We start from the raw sequence: 18,178 nt of genomic DNA, 5'->3' as shown, positions 1-18,178 counted from the left end.
TGAGCAGCAAATGAAGTCATGCTATCACTGTGTGATTTGAAAACCAAGTTTTTCTGTGGTTTGTTGTGGTAAGCTGTTAGCAGTTAGCGGTGATATTGGGACAGCACTGACTTAGAGACTTAGATTAACGGCATTGATATATGGCATTACAATTTTTTTTAATGCGCAAAATACATGTGGTAAAACATACGCATCGATACACAGATCAGCCAAAACATTAAACCCACTGACAGGTGAAATGAATAATATTGATCATCTTGTTACAACGCAATGTTCTGTTGGGAAACTTGGGGTCCTAGCATTCATGTGGATGCCACTTGACACGCACCACCCACCCAAACACCACTGCAGATCAAGCAAACCCCCTCATGGCAACAACACTTCCCAATGGCAGTGATCCAAATCCAATCGAGCATCCTTAGGACATGCTGGTACCTCATCTCGCAACCCACAGGACTCCAAGGATCTGCCATGAAGACCCTGGTGCCAGACACCACGGGACATCCCCAGACTTCCTGTGTCCATACCTTGACATGCAAAGCTATCTCTAACCTGTAGAGGCCCCACCGTGGATGGACGGTACATTTGGGGTATTGGCACGTCCTACGGATGCTCAGTTGAATTGGGAACTGAGGCCAGGTCCATGCCTTGAGCTCTTTGTTATGTTCCTTGGGCGATTCCTGGCGCATTGTCCTGCTGGGGGGCTCTGCCATTACAGAGTCTGCTTGATCTGCAACAGTGTTCGGGTGAGCGGAGCGCATCAAGTAACATCCACATATATGTCAGGACCCAGAACATTGCACTGTAACAAGATAATCAATGTTATTCATTTCACCTGTCAGTGGTTTTAATGTTTTGGCTGATCGGTGTATGTTGTTTAAACCCCATAAAATACAATAAAAGACAATCCATTAACTACATGTGACTTTCATTACAGACCTACATATGACTCAGAGTGTACGAGAAACTACATAAAATGTTACATGGTCAAAACCACATATACTGGATATGTATGGGGACCGGAAGATTCTGCAGTGCTTGTTATATACAGTCATATTTTGAATATTTGTTGGTATTCTTTAGATGTGGTTCAGCGATAAATGTCCTGATGCCTCAGTGCGGTTTATTCCACTTGAAAAGCTGTCATGTGCTGTATATCTAAGAACAAATTGGACCAACTCCTGCGCACAAATTAGGCTTCAAAAGAACGAGACTGTATCACTTGTGACAGAACAAATCTCGGTTAAAGAGCACAGATAAAGTTACAGAGCAGACTATTCTGGAAAATCTGTGGTAGACATATTGATATTTATCAGTGTTTGTGCATTTGAAATGTAGATTGTATCATATCTACATTTCAAGTAGCCGCACATCTGGATGTATTTAGCTCTGTTTGTAAGTTATAGACTTTGTGAACAGGCTGTATTCCCAGTTTTAAATCTGTTGCTCTTCATGGGAGCAGCTTTCTCCACAATTTTACAAACACTACATATGTTTTCTCTCACTGTTATGGCATCAGTACTGAAGTACAGGTAATGTACTGGCATTAGTACTGAACAATGTCAAACAATGCCCAGTGGTAGGGCTAAAAATATCACCTTTTCATATTTTTAATTTGGAAAACAAGAAAAGGAGCCTGCTAAATTTAGTGCCAATTTTAACCACATTTTTGGAAAATTGTCAAAAGAAAATTTGAGCTAATTCGCGGTGTTGCACATTTTTATTATAAACAAATTACATAACGTAAGAAATTAAGAAGTTTTCCATCAACATTTAATGCAAATTTTAAACAAATTTACAGAGAACTGAAAAGTTAAAGTTAATGCATGTTTCACCGTCTACCACTGTTGACTTTGCTTGGTATTGATCATATTTTTGGTACCTTTGATCACCTTTTTCTATTTATTCTGAAAAAACAGCCAGTTTTTTTCCATCAAAATTAAGTGCAAATTTGAACAAAATTTCAAAAAAATTGGCAAAACAAAATTTACATTAATGCACATTTCCATCCACTACCATTGTTGCTCATGGAAGCAACTTTTTCCACAATTTTACAATACATATAAATGTTTTCTCTCTTCGACCTGTTTGGGTATCAAAACTGAATCCCAGGTAATGTACGGACACTAGTGCTAAAAAAAATTTCAAACAACATCCAGTGTTAGGGCTAAAAATGTCACGTAAATTAAAAATAGACAGCTTTTCTTCCAAATTTACTGCAAATTTTAACCAAAGTTCCCTAAAATTGGCAAAATGGGGCGGCAGTAGCTCAGTCCATAGGGACTTGGGTTGGGAACCGGAGGGTCGCCTGTTCAAGTTCCCATCTGGACCAAAATATGGAGTGTGAACTGGACACTGGAGAGGTGCCAGTTCACCTCCTGGGCACTGCCTAGGTGCCATTGAGCAAGGCACTGAACCGCTCAGAGTGCCTGTCATGGGCAGCCCCACTCTGACATCTCTAAAGGTCCTGTTTGGGTAGGACTAAAAATGTTACCTGAAATAAAATGAGACAGTTTTTCATCCAAATTCGGGGCAAATTTTCACCTAATATACAAAAAATTGCCAAAACAAAATTCATATTAATTCACATTTCCATCCACTACCATTGTTGCTCTTCATGGAAGCAGCTTTTCCCACAGTTTTGTTATCACTATATGCATTTTCTCTCCTAACTTTGCATTAGTCGTCCTCACAAAACACCATTACTGACCTTTTAAATACAACAGAGGATACTGAAGTGACATTTATGTTGCTTTTCAGAAACATGCATTCTTTTGTTCACCTTTTCAACACACTCATGATTCATACACATGTAAAGAATCTAAAAACGACTACAAAGAGCGCTGTAATGTTGATCAATGGCTGTGCATCGACCCCTGGATGTATTTGAAAGTTTCATTATTGACAGTGGCTCTGCTTTGTATCACTTTGTATATCCACTGTAGAGAACACCAGAGCTGACTCTCTACACGCTTTCCAACAGCTCAGCTGATTTATCAAGTGTTCATAGTATACACACAGTTCTTTCCAAACCATATCTGTGCATTCTCCCATAATGAAAATCATTTATCACAGTGCAGCTGAACAACAGGAGGATGCAGAAACACTCCTTGTTTTCATGCATCTGATTAAACGACACGATGAAGATTGTATGCTGACTTCTAACTAAGAACTATTTGACGAGTTTCTTCAGGAGAGCAGCAGGTCACGGGGAGGTGACGGACTGAGCTGAAGCCAAGACACGATAAGCCTTAAAGTCCACAGTGGGATTCTTCTTCCACTCTGATCTTTTATGTGGTTTCCACGCGCGAAAACAGAGACTTAAACCCTGGCTGTTATAAATTAGACTCCAGCCATTCCCATTGTTTGTCTTTGGGCTTTTTAGAGAACCATCAAAATAGAAAGTACGCCCATCGAAGCAGCCTCGAAGCCAAGTAGTAGGAACTGTGGGAACTAGACTGGCTGGACCTCAGAGACCACACTAAGCTGTTTACTGACCACCCCGAGCCTCTCAGCACACCGCTCACCACCAGCACGCTGCCTGCCAGCCGGCTGCAGGTGCTATTCTTAGCTGAGAGAGGAATTACCCAACAAATTATTCAGTACACAAAGTGGACTGCTATCTCTCTCTCTCTCTCTGTGAGAGTCTCTCTCTGTGAAATACATCCACAAATAGCCCAGTGTGTCGTCTGCTGGTTTTGTATTAGTATCATGGAGGTTTCATATAGTCCAGGATATTTTTAGATCAACAACTGAGCCTCTTAAGACCAGTTTTTGACCAATTTACAAATATATACATAAATATATGCAGTGGTTGAATGTAACTGAGTACATTTACTGAAGTACTGTGCTTATGTACAATTTTGAGTTCCACTCCACTACAATTTGGAGGCAATTATACTTTTGAAGTGTTTTAAAAGTCATGACCCACATCAAAAAAGCAATCCTAGCCACTCTTGTCCCTTTGTAGTTTGCATATCATCAGAACCAGTCCACTGATGATGCGGTCAACGCCACCATCCACACAACCCTAACACACTCAGAGTGCAAGGACACATATATGAGAATGATATTTATTGACAACATCTCGGCATTCAACATGGTCATACCACACAGATTCTCTGAGCAGCTTCTCATCCTTGGACTGACACCATCCCCCTGTACCCAGGTGCTGAACTTCCTGTCAGACAGACCCCAGTCAGTCAGAGTTGGACACCATACCTCAGGCATAAGAACTGTAAGCACAGGGATCCCTCAGGGCTGTGTGCTGAGCCCACTGCTATACACATCAGCTGCGCATCATGCTGATGTGACAGTACAGCTTTTTTCATCGTTGTCTGACGCTGTAAGTCACTGCCTAGGCGCCACTTCTCGATGACTTCGGAGTGAGACCAGGTTCGAATATATGTAAACTTAAAGAAATAATCACAAGTGTATAATAATAACTAGATACTGGACCAAAACTTTCTAGCTTCCGGGTTTACTTCTGTGGTATGCAGCCCACTGAATATGTGCAGTAGTGTTTGTCCTGCTGGGCCCTCCAGCTCAGCTCATAGAGCCTGTTTACGCCTGATTTCATCATGTGGTTTGGGTAGACAGCTCTGTCCGTCTGGTCGCACCTGGCATTAAAATGCGTCTCCATATGTGTCTCGAACACTTGCTATCAGATCTCACTTCCCACAGTGGGCAACACTGGAAGTTACCAGCACCATGATACCAATGACATCTTCATTACAAGACGCTGATTATTCCACACCACTGGTCGTTCAGACACAAATTTATTACCTGAACCCTGATGAAATGGATTATTGTGTAAACTTAATATCCCGCAATTCTCACATGATCTCGTGTTATCACGTGTGGAGCTTGTCGTGCATGTCAATATCATCACACAAAAACACAAGAACAAACTTAGCAGGGTACAACGAGCAAATCAAATTCATGATTTACGCACAACATCAACAATATTGTGTTAAATGCTGTAAAGGTTTCAGGTTAACAAGACTGTAGATTAGTCTGTGCCTCCAGCCGCAGGCAGCAGCTTCTGGCTGACTCAGCAACTCACATCTTCCCGTACTTCACATACTGTACCTTCCCTTTAATCTAAACTGTATACTGTCAAACAGCAGTGCCATAAAAACTCTAAATATAACCTGTGTAGCAGAGATGGAAGCAAAGAGGGTAATTAACACTGCTGCTGAAGCCAGGCAGACGATCCACTCTTTGTCTCTGCTCGCATTTAGCTGCCTAACATAAAAAAAGCTGTCAGAGCTCAATATAGGATTTGTAGATGTACTCCTCCTAACCAGAAACACACTTTATATACTCTGCATGCACTATATCCAGATTTATATGTATATTGTGAGTCACCTGTAATGTGATACACGCTATGTAAATATCCAAAAGAATATGTCTGACATTTTGGATGTATTTGAGGGTGCAGAAAACGTGGCATATGTACGGCCCCCTAGGCGACTAAAATGTTACACTTAACTTTCATGAACTGAAACACACTGAAAGAGACAGTTGTAGTGACGTGTCAATGGACTGTACCCATGTCACTCAAACTGGCCACGAGTTATATAACACCCCCCCCCCCCCGGCACAGTTGTCATGAATGTTGAAATTAGCTACAGAGACCAAACCCTTTTTTGGTACCGGGCTATAAACTTGTTTTTTTCAGCATGAAAGTTGGGCATTTTAAAATTGGGGTTTATAGGGACTGACTTGCTTTTGGAGCCAGCTTTCTGCGTTAGCTTCATTTTTCAGCCATGGAGGTCACCGCTTGCCTTCAACTAAAGCTGGATTTATACTTAGCTTATGCATCAAATTGATGCCGAACCAATGACATAGGTTCTGCGTTGAAGTAGCGCCTACGCCGTACCCTATGCCATAGCCTGACGTGCACCTCCCCAGAAATATAACTACACGTAAGCTGAAACCATTTCCCTCAGAGGAAACAAAGCTTTTATTTACTTTAATTTCACAGATAAGAAACAATAAATTGTGAAGACAGTAAAGCCTCCACAAAAATAGCATTTTAAATCGTGCATGTGATTTATCCTGGCTTCATATGAGCAGAAGAAATCTCCGCTCGTCGCTAGGCTAATTTATACAATGTAAAATGCCACAGGCTTGTGCTAATAACGTTAGCATGTTGTATTTGTTTGGAAAACGTGTTTAGTATAAGACAGTTGTTTTGCCAGTGTATTTTGAATCTTGTAACCTTACCTTTGTTAAATGTTGCTGTTGTCCCTGGCTTCATATGATTACGGAAGCATCCGCTAGCCGCTAAGCTAATCTTTACAATGTAAAATGCCAGAGGCTTGTGCTAATAATGTTAGCATGTTGTATTTGTGGGGAAAATGTGTCCAGATAAAGACAAGTGTTTGTCTGTGAATGCTGCGAGTTATAGTGAAGCTGATTTGTGTTCTTGTGTTTGAAACTGTCTCTATTAAGCCATGTTTAATGTGTGTTTAATGTGTGTTTTGAATCAACTAAACTTTACAGCACTTCACAAAACCCCCACAGCCGACTAGTGTTTTGGAGGTGTAGCTGCAGAGTGACACAGACACACCACCGCACGGTATAAATGCTCACAACGACGTAGGCTCTGCAAAGAGCTGACGCACAAGTATAAATCCGCCTCAGCAGCTCCAGCTTCATACTTAACACAAAAATATGAATGCGGTGTCGATTTTCTACTTCACTATGAGCAAAGCAAATAAATGGATTTGCCAAAAATGTTGAGCGATAAATCCAGTCAGATTTGACCTTTAACTTTACTTCATACAGTGTGTAAGTCTTCAGTCATGTACTCTGTAATCTGTGTTGTTATAATACACATTATAGCTTTTCCAGTGTTGCATCAGGTGCCGAGTGACGACTGACAAGTGTTTTTGGAAGCTGAAACAAAAAAATATCAGCTTATGAAAATATCAGCAGAAGCTCGCTGTGATAAATGTAGGTGGTGAATGAAAAATCTGGTGCTGCTCCAGCGCGACAGCTTCCTGACTGTCAGAATCTCCCAGAATACTTTGCAAGGTGTGCTAATTAAGCATGAAAGTACAACCAGGCTCCGAGAACGCCTCTCTGTGCCGAGACGTTTATTTTCAGGGAGTATCGCCCACAACTTTGCTTCTTTTTTTATTTTTAACAAGATTAATAAAACAAGATAACAAGCGTGTGAGAATAATCCGCCGCTCTTGTATTTAATCCAATAAAAGCTAATTAAAAGCAGAGGTATTAAAAGAGGTTGTGTCTCAGCTCGTCACGTGAAGGTGCTGCAGCTTTGCTGTCAGTTCCAAGCCCACCCACTGTGCAGCTTCCTGAGTGAGTCCAGCCTTTGTTTTACACGCAAATGTTGCTTTTCCTGCACCTTTTCACAAAGTGTGACTGAAGTCTGGGAGCAGAAACGGTTGCATGCTTTGCAGATATGATCACCATCATGGTACAGCTGAAAGAACAGTGCAAGAAAACCTTCGCTAGCTTGTCTAAAACAGACTTCTGCGTAAACAGGGTGGATCCGCTCAGTGTGCTAATACTGACTGTGATGTAAGAATACTTAAAGGTGCATTTTGCATATATTCTTAACAAATAAAGTCAGGTTTTTATGATTTCTCATGAACAGGATGCCACTTCACTTCCTCTAAAAAAGCTCACACATGCTTTTCAGGAAAAATAAAAACACTTATTAAAAACCTAAACTGTGCCTCAAAGACAAAGGCACTAACACCCTTATTAATAGAGTGCACAATGCTACAGTATAAAGCTTGAGTAGTTATGAATATGAGGCTGTTAACTTTGAGCAGGTGATAGTTATTGAGCGGTGCAGACCATCTGGAGCTGATTAGGTTAAATGCATCAGTCAAACAGCACAACAGCGAGGATACGGAGCACAGCCCGGTCTGCAGTATTTGCATGCTTATAATGAGCAGATATTTTAAAAGGGTAATGGTTTGGGAATACTTAGTTTTGTTGTGGATTCAGAGCGCTGTGCTTGTGCAGTCAAACATGTTACTTCTGGTGACACAGTGGGTTTTTTGATGTACAGCCCTTTGCAAATAATGTGGCAGCGAAATCTGTTTTAAAGCTGAAAATGAGGCCTGTGTTTCAACAATGTCACCAGCTTCTTTCCACGACTATTAAATGTCACTCTCAGAAACCACAGTTCTCTACAAGGATGTTTTGGTTTATGGATAAATTCAGGATATTGTTCGTCTTGCAGCAATCAAGTGGTTCCTATTAAGTGTATCCTTCGGCGGCTGAAAACAGGCTGTGCTCATGCACTGATCGGACGTTTTCTACAAGAAGTACCAAAATTTGTACATATCTTGAGTAATAATGAGCCAGTAATTAGTGTTAAAGGAGCTATATGTAAGAAATCTAAAGCAAATAGTCGTAAACTCATCCTAATATGTCACAGAGACTAAGGAATAATGTTCATATAACATACTGATCTCACCAACAACAATAGTACAGCCAGAATATTTGCATTTAAAAAACATTTTTACAGTCTGCAAATCATGTTTATGTTTTGAATTTGTGTTTTGGCCTGTTGCACCACCCACCGCCATCTACCAGTCACACAGTCAGTAGAGTCTCAGCATCAGTTAAAGTTACAACTGAGCGACAGCAGCACGGCAAGCAGCGTTAGCAGTGTCCCGGTACATAGCATTAGCAGCCGGCTCCTCATGAGCTGTATCCCGGCAGCAGCGTTAGCAGCAGAGAAGCCGGACTTGCTCTAATGGTCTGCTGGAAAACCGCAGATCAAGGACGCGGCGACGCGGCCCTGCCACAGCAGTCGCCCGTGGGCAAACAAATCAGTCTCCAGCGTGCCGCTGTCCAGCAACCTCGAATCTGTAGGGGAGGGGGGGCGGACACGACTCTCGGCAGTATTTTGAATTTGAGTGCAGTAACCGTTTTGGCCACATTCTTACATACAGCGCCTTTAAACAAACGTATTTAGAAAGGTTGCGATCAGAGTTGGACTTTGTAAAGCTTTAGAGTACTTTGATTACTTTTTGCAGTAACGAGTAACCTAACGCGTTAGTTTGCTGTTTGAGTAATCAAATACTTAAGTACATTTTCAAACAAGACATCAGTTACTTCCGTTACTTTTAGAACGCTGGTCCTTCAGCTCCGAAACAGCAACAGCTGTCGTTTGGTTCTAATAACGGAGATAACGTTAAACCTATCAGTCTGAAAGAAGCCACGGAGCTTGTGGCTCGCTACGTGGTCGGAGAAATGCTGCCGTTGTCTACGGTGGAGTCTAAATAGGTGGAGTAGGACTCGCTGACAGATGTGTTTCAGACTCAGGACTTGCATTATGCCTGGTACACGCTACACGCTGGTACTCACCAATTATCCCGTGTGTGTGATGTCATCGGGTTATTCTTGTCCTGTTTTTATTACTTTGACTATTATTTGAGTCACTGTGTGTGTGCATGTGCCAGCCGACATGTTGTTGTAGTCACCTAAAAGCGCCAGCAGATGGCAGGAGCTACATTTTAAGTGCCATATGTAAACTATCAAGCTACTGTATCTTCCACAGGAAGTTCTGACAAATGTTTCAGAATAAAGGCCTATTTAGAAAATGGAGGGATTCTCTCAGCCGAGGTTATAAGGGGCTTTTAATTTGAAACAAGTGTTGAGTTTGAAATGATGGTGCGATATGTTAACTTTACAAAGACAACGGAGCGGATAAGAAGTAAATATATAAACACACAGAGGGATTAATAAATAACGGAGCGTCTATAATGTAGTTTGTTTCAAATGAAGCTGGGAGCCTCTGCAGTTGTGGTGAGTAAAAGCCCGGCGCTATTTGTTAATGTTATTACTTTATGTCCGACCGTGAGGATGTACCATTGTTTGCTAGCTTGATGCTAATGACAGTAAGGTTAACTCAGCGGGTTGACAAAGTGCCTCTGCTGTTTCACACCATCATTTCCCCCTTTTACTCTGTGTGGTAACATCCCTAGAGGAAATATTAAAAACGCTGGGGTGTTGTTGTCATACAGTTGTCTACCGCAGCAGATAGTTCTGTGTTTCTACTGGTCAAAGTGACGGCTGTGATGGGAGAATTGGATCTCAGTGAAGGGCAAGTGGTCTATAACTTTAATTTTGGAGACAAAAAAATGTAGGCTTAGCGCCCTGTGGTCCATTGCCCAATAGGAAATGTAGAATACTCAAAAGTACTTTAAAAGTGCTTGAGTTACTTTTCTCAGGGAGTAACGTTGGAAGTACTTTTAAAGTAATTGAGTTACTTTACTCAGGGAGTAACGCAGTAAAGTAACTGGTCACTTTTTAAAAAAGTAACGCAGTAACGTACTTTGATTACTTTTAAAGTAACCCTTACCCAACACTGGTTGCGATCATGTGACCAGTGGGCTGACAGACGTTAAGAATAAAGAGGGAAGCTGTCACCTTAAGAGGCAGGATGGGGCAAAGGATGGATCACAAAACACAGGACTTTCCCCAGAAGACTGGTGTTCAGAACCTTGGGAAATCTGAGTCATTTTAACGTACGTTGTCACAGTGTTTCTTTTCCTAGACCTAACCTCTGTAAATTTACGTTAAGTGCATCTATTTTCATCCACTTATCCGAGCTGGGTCACGGCAAAGTATTCGAGACGTCCCTCTCCCCAGCAACACTTTCCAGTTCCTCCTGGAGGACCATGAGGCATTCCCACACCAGATGAGATATGTAGTCCCTCACCCAGGAGGATCCTGATCAGATGCCCGAACCACGTCAACTGACCCCTTTCGATGAGAAGGAGTAGCCACCGTACTCCGAGCTCCCTCCAGATGTGCAAACTCCTTACCCTATCTCTAAGGCTGAGCCCATACACCCCATGGATGAAACTTATTTCGTCTGCTTGTATCCACGATCTTATTCTTTCAGTCACTACCCAGAGCTAATGACCACAGGTGAGGGTTGGGAGGTAGCTGGACCAGTAAATCAAAAACTTTGCAGAGCTTTCATTTAACATTAATATGTAACGTAATTCGTGGGGCGCTAATCTGTAGGATATCATATAAACCGCTGTATGAGGATACGTTGCCGAAACGTGCTGCAGCTTCAGAAACAAAGCCAATTCAAAAACCCATTCAAAAAATCCATAACAAATACAACAGAAGGGGTGGGGAGCTTGACTTCAGACCTGAAAGAGACATGACAAAAGTTTGTTCTGTTTTTGAAGCAGGAAGCAAAGTAGAGTGTCAGGAGTTGACATAAAAAGGTATGCATGCTTTTTTACACTTGGCCTCAGGCCTTGTCTACATGTATACAGATATTTTTGAAAACTGATTTTCCTTTACGGTTTTGCCTCTGGTCACATGCAAACGGAATTGTAGGTCACTAAATCAGAGAGTTTTTAAAAAGCCTTCTGCGGTGCAGATTTTTCAAAACTCCAGTTACTGTTAAACTGTGTAGACACGTAAAACGTTTGGGAAATGACGTCATCTCCTTCATTTGGACATTCCCATTGTTGCATTGTGCAATGAGCATATGCTGGAAACAACAACAGCATGTTTTGTTAGCACTGCTTGGTCTAATTACTACTTTTTCACATTTTAAATAATGAAGCTCAGCCTAAATTCAATCAGAAGACTTTCTTTGTGCTCATCCATTCACGGTTATCTCCATCACACTCCCACCGCTTCCTCTAATCAGCTGACTTTGGGTGGTCACTGTTCTAGTTGTCCAATCAAACTTTGCCACGATCTCTTTCAGCCACCCTGTTCACCTCCAGCCATCATATTCAGAGTCCGGGACGAGCTCATCAAAGGCCCTTTCCCTTCTCAACCAGATCATCGGTACTTCATCTTCTCTAGAACTTCACCACCTCTACCACCACAAGCATCTAGACCCCTGAGATGGTTTCCTATTTGACTATGGATTCATCACCCTCCTTTAATATATAACATCTCAATGGGGTCTGATCGACTGTTCACATTTTTCATGCTTATGTGCACAAGTAAATAAATATTCTTTTCACTAAAAAATTAGTCTCACCTGATTGAAGCACTGCTGCACCACTTCACTGTTCAACAGAGGCCTCTTCTGCGCCCAAGGTTATTTGGTCCACCTCTGCATCTGCGGTTTAAAGTCCGCCAGAGACAATGGTTTTGGATGAGGCCCAGTCAAACCAGCAGATGGTGGGACACTTTCCAGATTGGGATTGTTGGTGAGGAGGAATGAGGGAATGTCCAGAGCATCACTTGTATCTTCAAGTGAGCTCTACCGCCCTTGTATCTTAAAGGACTCAACAGTGATGAGATCTCCAGAAGGTGTTTTGAAAAGCATAATGTTAGCCTGTGTGCTTTACTACGTTAGTGACCAGGGGCAACTAGTGAAGACAGCTACAGAGACTGAAGACGGCAGGCCAACACATTCTCACTCCAACTTCTCATTGACGTTTGGTCACGTCCACATACGATGTGTAAGGTACCCTGGTTGCATTGGTTGTTGACGTTCTGGGACACTGTGTCAAGTTCTGCCCGTTACATGTATTGTCTTCTCTCAAAATACACTTCCAATTTCACAGGAAATTTAACGTTTACATACAGTCTCTTTTAAAATAAACGCACTACACCAGTACAACACCATGAATTGACGTTTGGGTTTGGCTTTAGAATCTTACGGGATGCTAATACTGCTCTCCTTGGTGAAAGTCGGTTGGTGTTGGACCCATCCACCACCCCTCCCACCTGCCCTAGTTGGACTTTCACTGCCGTAACTTTTGTTCTGTCCTGCCGTGTTACTGTGTGACGTGTAATGTCGACGTCAAAGAATGGCTTTTTCCGTTGGTTTCTGCCCAAGCGCCGGATTTCGATGACCTCGGAGTGAGACTGGGCTCGGCAGGGGCTTTGTCTTTTACATTATCTTTAAAAGAGCAACAGATTTACGTAGCTACTTAGCGCACTTTGCGTTCCCCTCAGAGGCCTCGGGAATGTCCGTTGTGTTGACCGGACATGCAGCGTTTTCCTGTTGCATTTTTGGCGGGATCTGTGTTTTTCTGAATTTGCATTGTTTCTTTATTTGCAGCACATTATTTTCATTTGCAGCATGTTTTCGTTGTCATTTGGTTTGGATTTGTGTACATTTTTGATTTGATATCATTTCTGAAACGGCAGCACGTTTCTCTCGATGGAAATGTTTGGGACCATTGTAGTGTGTTTGCTTTTGTCAATCACCGTAGTTTCCCATATCTAAGGAATTAAGCATGTAACGTAAAGTTATATAGTTTTAGGAAGAGAAACATGGAGATGGCGTTTTTTAAAATAACTCAAAATTCACTTGTTTCCACACCGGACACAAACACGCCCTGTGTTTGTTTGATCCATCCGTCACACCAACCTACCTCCTCTCACAGACTTTAACTCTTTATAAAACTTCCTTCTTTACTCCTGTCAGCTCATCGGTCACATGATTACAGCCTTCATGATTACATGGGTTATATACAAAGTGTGTTCGTTCAACACCTCATGTCCCAAAAGAACTTGTTAAGTGTCTTTTGTTGGGCCTGACATGGCAGCCTTGTCGTCATATGTGTGTGTGGGTTTGATGTATAAACACTGAACCTGCTGGATCAACACACAGCACAGCAAGTGCAGTAAAACAGCACTTGAGAGACGGAGATGAAACAAGCAACACCACCACGGGCACAGGCACTTGGAAGAGGATCTGACGCTCGCTCAGCTCCAAAGCCCATTCTCTCTTTCTCCCCTCAATATTTCCTAATAATTAGCGCTGCGCCGCAGATGTGCGTTTCTCCCTCCTCGCCCTGCTGCCTTTCAATCCTCTGACTGTGAATGTAAGATATTAGGAGGACGATTTAAAGAGAGCATCATATGCTTTCTATTTCATAAAGCCATTAAAACTGAGGACAAAGATTAAAGCTGACTGGCCCATATGAGGAAAAAAAGCTGTAGAGAATTATAGTCAGGCGTATTTAGGGACTGCAATCATATTTTAAGTAGTCTGATGAACCCAAACATATGGAGGAAAAGAGAAGAAAAATGCAAGTGACTTTGGAAGTTTGAAAATCAGTTTACTGGACTTTATAGAGCCGGGGGGAAACGGGATAAATGAGTCAACTCGCAATAAAAAATTTCAAAGGCAACTGATAATTTTATTTAGTTAGATTATGGGAGAAAAATTCATCAAGGCCAAAAGTATCTGCAATGTCCTGTTTCTCAGCAATGAATCATTTCCCCCATAAACAAATACCAAACACAAGCTTCCGCCCATATTATTCAACCGTGATGAGTGACTCTGAGGTCACATGATGGAGGACAGACGAGACAGTGATTCAGAGCACAGACAAGAAGAAATGTGTTTTCAGCTAATACTTTAATTTTATTTAAAAGGGACAGCATGTACGATGTAGTGGAATCTAGCGGTGAGGACTGCAGATTGCAACCAGCTGAAACTGTGTGCAAAGCGTGCACTCGTTCCCTCAGTGTTTTGTTCAGGAGGTTTTTACCAGAAGCTGAATTATTAGCAGAGGTCTCTTCCTCTCCAAAACAAACAGACCCAGTGATTTAAATCAGTAGAAACACAGAATAAAAGACTTTCACATTACAAATCAGTGTTTCTCCAATGCTGTTTGGCACGTAACACATGGGTCGCTAGCCCAGCACTTGCTAACGTGAGCTCACCTAATTTCCAACCCAGACATTCAGGAGGTTTTTATTGGAACTAAACTGTCCACAGAGGTCTCTTACTCCTCTAACACAAATGGACCCAGTGATTTAAACCGGTAAAAACACTAAGTAAAGCAGTTTCATGTCACAATCTTGCCGCTAGGTTACTAGCCTAGCGCCTGCTAATGTGTGCTCACCTTTTTTTTTAAGATCCAGATGTTCAGGCGGTTTTTAACACAAGCTGAATTATTTGCAGAGGTCTCCTCCTCTCCGCAACAAACAAACAAACCTGGAAATTTAGACAGGTAGAAACAGTGAATAAAGTCAGTTTCACATTAGAAATCAGTGTTTGTCCAACGCTGTTCTGCACGTTCTAGACAGGCTACTAGCCCAGCAGCTACTAATGTGTGCTCACTGTATTTATCTGATAACCGGACATTCAGGAGGTTTTAACTAGCGGACAAATTATCCGCAGAGATCTCCGCCCCTCCAACACAAATGGACCAGGTGATTTAAACCAGTAAAAACACTGAATAAAACAGTTTTGTATCATAAATCACTGTTTTTCTGATGCTGCTCATCGCTTAAGAGCTGCTAACTACCGTGGCCGATGTGAAAACATGAAAACAAGAATGGCCCTATCCAGAGCCAGTGTTTGGTTTGTTCATTCTTGGCTGTCTGTAGAAACATGGCGTTACAACATGGCGATCTCTGTGGACGAGAACCTGCTCCCAATGTAGTTATAAACCAGGCCGTTCTCACCCCCAACTCCACAAATACCACTGCTTTGTCAGTGATGTGGGCGTCAGACAGCAACACACAGAGGCACCTTTTGTAGCAGTATGATACACACCAGGGGTCTCATTTGTAAAACAATGAATAGGATCCAAACTAAAAATCTACGCTGGGAGAAATGCAAAAAATGGTGTGCGCCCAAAAACATTCAACCATTTCTACAATCAGGCTTCCACCTCACCATCTGCGTTGCCAATTTCCCGTCTCCAAAATGTTCGTAAGCATGGGTCAAAGTTTCTCCCATCAAGTCTGTCTTTACAGATCACAACTTTTGCGTGGGAAGTGACGTACACCTCTTTCAAGGCCTCCTTTTGTGTGTACGCAGTGTTTATAAATAAGACCTCAGGCACGTCAGGTCAACTACCCAACTCGTCAAATACCGGCGCTTCGTCAGTGGACGTCGGCGTCAGACACAGTGACAACCTTCTTGGCTGTATAAGACACACCTAGCAGCAGCAGATTGTAACGCTGCCCACAACTAGCAAAATGTAAATAGCAAGTAAGTTCATATGAGGTGGGCAGGAGGGCAAGAGGATGGGCCCAACAAACTCCAGACTTTGACACAGGAGCCTGCTGTTTGTTTCCCGTGTGAATTTTCAGCCAAACCATGATGTCTTTTGTCACCTAAACTTAAGGAAATAAACTGAAAAACAAAGCGCTTTACCTTCACTGTAAGTTTATTTTGAAAAAGACTGTACATTTCCTGTGAAAACAGAAATGTATTTGAAAAGACTCAAAACATGTAATAAGCGTAAATTGACACGCTGTCCCTGAAAGTCCAAAACAGATGCAGGAGTGTACCTGGTGTGTCGAATTTAGACATGTAGGTGTACTGACCAAGCAGTGGTATTTGACGAGTTGGGATGAAAGGTGTAGATATAAATGACTTATTCTAAGGAAACAAAAACAACTATTTTCAGGAGATTATACACTAAAGAAAACATACTTAGTATATTCCATTTCTGTATGTCCCCTAATATTCCCCCTTAATCTTACACACTGAACCTTTAATCTAAAACAAACCTGCAACCAAATCCATCTTAAATTTAAACGTATCCTTCCTTAAAGTCATGTTTAAAGTGTCAGCAGCACATGTGACTGAAGGCACGAACTTGTCTGCTCTTGTCTGCTTTAGCTCTTTGGCTATAAACATTTCCATGCTGGAAGAAAAATGCTGCTGCACATAGCTGAAATAAATGGCACTTCATCACACGAAGCCCGGCACTGTTATTGATGAGATTTTGGGAACAAGCATCCTGGATTCCTTCAAATAAGTGTCAGAGAGGGACCTATAACCTGCTGCAACACATAATCCCTCCATTTTACTCCAGCTACTTCCTGACCCTCGCCTCTCCCTCGTGAACGCTGCACCTAGCATATTTCTGCATCAGACACCCTGGATGTGGAGCTGCGGACGCAGGCTAATAGTTCTTTTAAATTTCAGTAACAAAACATCAACTGTACGCCTTTTCGAAGCTTCAACAGGAATAAAATGGCTGCTTTCGTGCTAAAATTCTGGACTTGTAGTGATAGTTTGAATTCAGCCAGAGCAGGGAGGAGGTCCCTGGTTTACAGGGGCCCCTGAGGGACCACACAGCTGGTCTGCAATAATTGCTTGTGCAAGCGACCATGGAGAGAAAAAGACCAGTGCAGAAGGTAGAGAGAGTTAAGTCCAACTGGTAACCCTGCTGTGTGATGATCCGTCCCCAGGTGGGTCGCTACAGTCTTGTGAAACATAAAATAGCATTTGCATCAACACTTGGAAGGATTTCTAATGTTCTTTAAGTCAACTCATTCCCACTCTTGATGTCATTTTCCCCTCTGACCCTCCTGCTTTCTCTCACTGCGGCTCTATTTTTGTCATTTGTGCTCATTGATGGTTCAGAGGGAGTTTGAACAGAGGTTTGCCTCCATCTAGTGGTCAAGTCATGATACTGCAGCTACAGACACACACCAGTACTGTGTCAGCCAGATGTTTTGTTTTTGTCATGTTTGTTTTCAAATGTCTAGATTATAGATAACAAGTAGAATGAGGTTGTATACACTCACCAGCCACTTTATTAGGTACAAATGTTCAACTGCTCTTTAACACAAATAGCTGATCAGCCAATCATGTGGCAGCAACTCAATGCTGGTCTGAGTATTTACTGGGATTTTCACACACAACCATCTCTAGGGTTTACAGAGGATGGTCCCAAAAAGAGAAAATATCCAGTGAGCCAAAATGCCTTGTTGATGCCAGAGGTCAGAGGAGAATGGCCAGACTGGTTCAAGATGATAGAAAGGCAACAGGAAGTCAAATAAGCACTGGTTCCAACCAAGGTGTGCAGAAGACCATCTCTGAAGCAACAACACCTTGTCCAACCTTGAAGCAGATGGGCTACAGCAGCAGAAGACCACACCAGGTGCCACTCCTGTCAGCTAACAACAGGAAACTGAGGCTACAGTTCACACAGGCTCACCAAAACTGGACAATAGAAGATTGGAAAAACCACATTCAGATGGAAGCATGGATCCATCCTGCCTTGTATCAATGGTTCAGGCTGCTGCTGGTGGTGTAATGGTGTGGGGGAGGTTTTCTTAGTACCAACTGAGCATGGTTTAAACACCACAGCCTACCTGAGTATTGTTGCTGAGCGTGTCCATCCCTTTATGACCACAGTGTACCCATCTTCTGATGGCTACTTCCAGCAGGATAACGCACCATGTCACAAAGCTCACATCATCTCAAACT

This window comes from Epinephelus fuscoguttatus, linkage group LG20 (assembly GCF_011397635.1).
Source record: "Epinephelus fuscoguttatus linkage group LG20, E.fuscoguttatus.final_Chr_v1".
In the NCBI taxonomy this organism is placed as follows: domain Eukaryota; kingdom Metazoa; phylum Chordata; class Actinopteri; order Perciformes; family Serranidae; genus Epinephelus; species Epinephelus fuscoguttatus.
The sequence above is the reverse complement of the archived record's forward strand: the minus strand, read 5'-3'. Positions refer to the sequence as shown.